Here is a 6,630-nt window from a genome sequence, read left to right as displayed (position 1 = left end):
TCTGCCGGTCCCATGATTCCTCTTCTCTCGGGTTGTCCCGTATCTCCTCTGGACAATCAGCCCACCAGTGTCCTTCTTGTCGGCAATTTGCACACTGGTTACGCCCTATGGGGGACCGCGTTCCTCTTGTTCTCCTGCCCCTCCCCTTTGGTCTAGACCTCATTCGTTCTTCCAGCACCGTGGCCAACACATCTGCCTTCTCCCGCATCCGTCTGGTCGATTCCTTCCGGGCCTCCACCTTCTCCTCCTGGTCGCGATATCCGAATACGCGATCAGCTATAGCTTTCAGTTGGCTGAGGCTCATCCCTTCGAACCCCTCTGTTCTCTGTAGCTTTCTTCGTATATCCGGTGCCGACTGGCTAACAAAACTCATAACCACGGTTGGGAGGTTCTTAGGGTCCTCGGGATTTATCGGGCTGTGCCTCCTGAAGGCTTCCATAAGTCGTTCAAGGAAGTCCCCTGGGCTCTCGTCCTTTTGTTGAACCACACTGTGGATTTTTCCCATGTTGGTAACCTTCTGCTTCCCCTTCTTTAAGGCGGCCAGGTACGCCTGCTGGTATCGGCGGATAAAGGTTTGGCCTTCGGCGGTTCGGTAGTCCCACGTAGGGGCAGCGATGGGCGCCTCCGTTTCTAGTAGGTTCTGTAAATTGGCATGAGCCGGATTCGCATCCCGGATGGCTTGCTCCATATTTTGTTGCAAAAGGCGGCGTTCTTCAGAGGTCAGGATGTGGGCGCTCAACTGCCTAAGGTCTGCCCAAGTTGGATTATAACTGTATATAATACCTTCCACCAGCTCTATCAGCTGCTCGGGTTTCTGGTCGTAGGACGGCCCATGGAATTTCCAGTTATACAAATCGGCACTTGAGAAGGGAACGTGGCTATAGACGGTTGATTCGATGGGCTGGCCCCCCCCTTCCGCCGGGTTAGGGGTATAGGTGGTGGACTGTCGAACTGGGAATAAGTGGGAGGTTCCCTCTTTTCGGCTGGACGGAAGGGCCTGTTGCGGACTCGATTGGGGGAACCGAGTAATGTTCTTCACAACCCGTTTACTCTTCCGTGTGGTTGCGGGGCCAGGTGACTCAGGTGAGGCTGGGCGGGACGTCTCCCCGGCATCCGACCCTGACCCGGAAGTCCCGGCATCAGCGGGGCCTTCTGCTAGGCCCGTAAGGTCAGGGTACATAGGAGCATAGGGCGGCGGCGCGATGTCGTCTTCGTATGCTTCCGCCGTAGCAAGTATCGGGGCTTTTGGAGGCTTCTTCTCGGCCAAACCCTGAACTTTCCCTGTGGTTTTCTTTGGGGGTTTTTTTCTAGAAAGTGTGTTGGTAGTACTGGGCGTAGTTCCTGCTTTCACCCTGGTAGCAGGGGGCGTGGTCTCAGTGGCTTCAGTGCTAGGGGCGGTAGGCCGTATGGGGGCGGTCCCTGCGGCCTTCGGGACGACAGCGGTTGCCGAGCTTTGGAGAGCGAAGGCGTGGGTCGGCAGGGTTCTAAGTTTGGTTTTCCGGCCTTTTCTCTGCTTTACCAACATAAGGGCGGCCTTTTCTACCTTCCGTTGGGCCCAGGCCGGCGGATCCCGGACTACATCCAACCACGCTTCTATGTATGGAATGTCCTCTGGACAGCCTGGGTTCCCCTCAATTATAACAATATTCATGACCGCCGCCACTTTCTCATACTCGAATGACCCTTCCGGGGGCCATCCAGCAATTCCTAGCCCTGGCCACATAAATTGACATCTCTGTATCATCCCGGCCCTGCTACATTTATCGAGGTCGAACACTTCGCTAAAGTGTTCCGTCATTAAATCTAACGGTGAAGACCCACCCCCGCCCATCCTAACCTGAGTGCCAAAGGACAGGTGACGGACAAAAGGGGAAAGGGGAGGTGGAGGAGTAAGGGGTCTCGTTCCACCAGACACAGAAGGGTCAACACTCGGCCTGACCAGGACGCGGTCGCCCGGCCTGGAACTGCAAGCCCACTCACACACTTTCATACGCCACAAGAAACCCCCCCGTTCGTTCGCCGCTCGGTTTCGTCGCCGGAGCCTAGTGAGTTTCGGGACCTAGTCGGATACCAATAGTCCGTATTAGTCACTGGCTAAAAGAGGGTGATCACGCCTCTTCTTCGGTCCTTACTGGGCCGGTCACTACGTAGAGTATACTCGCCTGTCCGCCGGGGTCGCAGGCTGCGCCGTCGTACGCTTCTCTCTGAAATAGAAAAAGGTGCCTTGTCGGAACCACACAGCCCTCTCTGCAGTCAGGCGGAGTGGATCGGCCCTCCTCCGGGAGATGGACGCTGAAATCAGCGGTGGCCACTCACCACCTCCTCGGGTGGGAATCGATGACCCGATCCGACTGCAGTGGGGGAGGGGAAGAATATAATCCGATTCCCCTTTCTACTTCTGTCCCATCTGGGTCGCCAATGAAACAGGTGGGAAATCAGGAGACGAAAGGCAAACTTTGGTTCCAAACAAGGCAACTTTATTGCTAGCAAGTGAACAGCACCGAGTAGCCTCGGGACACTGTGTGTCATAAATCACCTGACACTTACATTTATACTTCCCTACTGGGCCTGCGCATTTGGCCCCTTACACGTCACAACTATCATGCGCAGTAGACATTTGTAGTTCTTACAGTACAAAATTGTAGTCCCAGTACGTACACACGTCATAACACTGAAATGATACTGGCAAGAAAAACGAAACTCAGCAGCTTATTCTGTACACACAATGCTCCTTTCTAGCACAGGAGATAAGGTGCGGCTCAGGAATGCAGGGGGGTGTCAGCACCCTCCAAGGTCGCCTATTCAGATGGCGTTGCTACGTGCAAGCTGGTCTTGTATAGGCCTTGCAAACTACTGTTACAAGCTATATGTCTAATAGCCCTGCATTCTGTCTGTACATTAGTAAACAGCAAACTTCTTTCTGTTAGTAAACAGTAAAACTGGATAAGGCACAAATGTCCAGTGCAGTAATAAGGTGTGGCCAAACAGCCAAAAGCAGAGGTAGAGTGCATAAGTAAAAGTCCATCAGTAGGTACAAAACATGAGGTTGTCCTGTTGTTCAGTAGTATTCAGGTAGTACCGGCGTTCCACTCCTTCAATATGACCTTGCCAGAAGAAGAGTCTAATCTCTTTTCGGAAGAGCAATGTCCCCTCAAGTTCACAGTTCATGAAGCCATTGACCTATCGCTTTGGGCTGCGAGTGATGATGCACCCGGAGTGATGGGAGGAGTTTTGGGTGGTCCGGGCATCCAAGGAAGCAACCAGTCATTCTCTTGGCCTTGGGGAACACATGAGGGATACAATGGAGGAATCAGGTACTGCAATGTGAAAGCAGCAGAAGGGCTTCCAGGGGACTTGATGCAAGCTGAGTTCCAGCTGCTGCCCGGGAAGATCAAGATGAAATGTCCTGACGTTTTCACAGTGGAAAAAACACTATGAGGCGATAGCTAGAACGCAGAATACACTTGTCAGGGCAGATTTCCAAATTGTATGCCGAGCTTGTATTGGTGATCTCCAAATCTTCCAGACGAGGGACTCAGGTCTTGGATTTTAGGATCAAATAGAAGGCTCAAAAGCAAAAAAAATTCAAAGTTGGAGATAAATGATTATTCACTGATGAAGGACAATTCGTCTTTGCATATAAGGATTGGTAATTTGGGAAATGTTTATCAGGTGTAGAAATATTCTGCTGATTAATTTTTCTAAAATGTTTTTTAGCAAATCCTCAAGGTATTAAAGGTAGCCCGAGACCTCAGAGTAGTGCCTCTCCCAAAAATGTACTACCTCCCTTTAGCAGGGAAAAGGAACTGGTGAAGCTCAGCAGTCTACTTTGTCACTTATTTTCTTGTAAGGTCTGATGTGGAGGCTGTGACACTGGTAACCATAACTGTTCAGTAGGCTTTAGCCTTTGACAGGAAGCAGCTCTTAAGAAATTTCCATAAGTACTATAATATTCCTTTTTTAACAAATGCAAAAAATACATATGCTGTATCACATTCTACCTAGAGAAAGAGGAAACAATGTTTGCTGATGAGACCACACTTTTAACAGCTGAATGTCTCTTTTATACCAAGATATCCCTGTAACGCATTATTAAAAAATTCAAAGGACAGATCTTTTTTGACCAACAAACTGGGGGCCTCACCGCCTCTGGCAGCTCTTAGCAGACTGCATCAATTTGCACAAGTCCTTTTTTCATTTATTAAAGGTTATTTATTTTTATTTATTTATTTTTGTTACATTTGTACCCTGCGCTTTCCCACTCATGGCAGGCTCAATGCGGCTTACATGGGGCAATGGAGGGTTAAGTGACTTGCCCAGAGTCACAAGGAGCTGCCTGTGCCTGAAGTGGGAATCGACCTCAGTTCCTCAGGACCAAAGACCACCACCCTAACCACTAGGCCACTCCTTCACTCCTTTTCATATTTCCTATGAAAAGTTTTTCCTGCCTTCTCCTTTGTGTCTGCATTCCCCAATTGTGGACTAGAACGGTTCAAGTGTGGGTGATATATATTTTTTGTACTATTAAGCTGCTAGAGCATGGACGCTTACTTCTTTGCCTCGTGTCTCTGTTGGAAGCTTCTGATTATTGTAAATTTAAGTGTATAAAATGAATAAAAAGAATGAAAATGAGAAATCTAAATAAATTTGCTTAATTGCCAAATGAAAGATTTTGTCCGTGCTTGTTAGTACTGTTGACTTTGCAAAGAGCCAAGAAAAAGTACACAATACTGACATTAGGAAAGTAAAGGAATATACAACATTACTCTAAAATGGAACGGTTTTATTGTTTAATACACAGTTTCATTGCAGAGATCAGGGAATACAATCTGTTTGTTAGATGTTCATGGTTTAATACTGTACTGTGTTAATATGATGCGCTCAACACACACGTTTAACCAGGAAAACTCAAAAGCAGCTTAGAAATCTAACAGAAGAGATTCCCGATGGAATCAGCTAATGAAAGGCCTGTAAAAACCAAAACAGATACCAAGGTTATAAAGACACTGCTGCAGTTCAGAGATCACACTTTCTATGAGAATATTTTATGAACAATTCTTCTATGCAAATACAGTACAAAAAAAAAGATAGAAATGACCTTTATATCTTCTACATTTTAGTGAAAATGTAGGTACTCTACTGGAAAGAAAGTCAGGCCTAGTGAAGTGTTCCAAGTGCAATTTATATTTTACGTGAATTAACAGATTCTGGCAAAGTGCTGCATGCAGGAAAAGAATTGGTAATACAACATTGCCCATTTGCACACACTGGAATCAGAGTTAAACAAGCTTTGACAGGTCATTTCATCTACTGTAAATACTGGCTAATTAAAACAAAAAAAAACAAGTCCCCTATTTATTCTCCTAACTAAAAAAAAAAAAAAAGACAAGCTTAAGACTTAGTCAATACACAAAATCAAATTAACTTTGAGGCAGAAGTATGTGTGCAACATTCAAATTCCCTCTACACAGCTCCCATTCCCCTCTTTCACCTTCTTTCATTGCAAACCTCAGTCACCTCCATGCAGCGTTAGAAAGACATAAGGAAAAGTACATTTTTGAAGGGAAGGGGACAGAAACAAGCAGAACTTTTCTCTCAACCCATAATGATAACACCATTTTGTGGGGCAGAGAGAAGTTTGACTTGGTAGGAGAATACAAAATGTTGCATTTTGAAAACCATATATTTAGAACTATGAAAGTGATTCAAAACAGAGCTGCGGCTGTATATATAAGTACTTTTTATTGGAGGCATGCTTACAATACCACCCGTTTTCAGGCACAAGAAAACCAAAAATACACCTAGTTGACCAAAGTTCCTTAAATTTTTGCTTTTTTTTTTTCCTATCAAATGTTGATTCAGTGACAATATTTGTTCTTTAAAAGATAGTTTAAACTAATTTGCTGCTGTTTAGGGGTGAATACAAGATCAAATTAACTTATACCGACCTTTTTATTTTTTTTCACGCACACTTCAAATATTCTATATATATACAATCTATTTCAGCATCATCGTACTAAAGTCCCAAACGTGTGGCATCATTGAGAAATAAGCAAAGGTTTAAACCAAAGAAAAGAAAACCAAACATATTATATACTCCATAATGGCAGCAAAGTGCGAGGCTGTGTTTAAAGGTAGAACAAGGCCTGGATATTAAAGTGGAATCAGTTGTATGGTGCAGCATGTGAGGATGAAGATGAAACAAAAGAGGAGGTAAAAACCCTCACGGAACCGTGAGATATAAAACAAAAAGTGAGGAGATTGAATAAGGATACCAAAAAATATTTATTCACATGAAAAATAACAAATGATGTAAACAGTATTAAAAATGACCCGACATGGCCGTGTTTCGGCCCAAAGGCCTGCCTCAGGGGTCTTTATAACCTTGGTAATATATGACTTAGAATATATGCTCCAAGGGATATAATAAAACGAAACTCTCTTGGGTCTCCTCTCTTCAAAAAGAGATGTGTACAAATATGTGATATATCACATATTTGTACACATCTCTTCGGAGAGGAGTACAACAAGTTGTTTTGTTTTTTAACACTGTTTGAAGAGAGGAGACCCAAGAGAGTTTCGTTTTATTATATCCCTTGGAGCATATATTCTAAGTCATATATTACCAAG

Source organism: Microcaecilia unicolor, chromosome 10 (genome assembly GCF_901765095.1).
Source record: "Microcaecilia unicolor chromosome 10, aMicUni1.1, whole genome shotgun sequence".
NCBI lineage: Eukaryota > Metazoa > Chordata > Amphibia > Gymnophiona > Siphonopidae > Microcaecilia > Microcaecilia unicolor.
Note: the sequence above shows the minus strand (reverse complement) of the source record.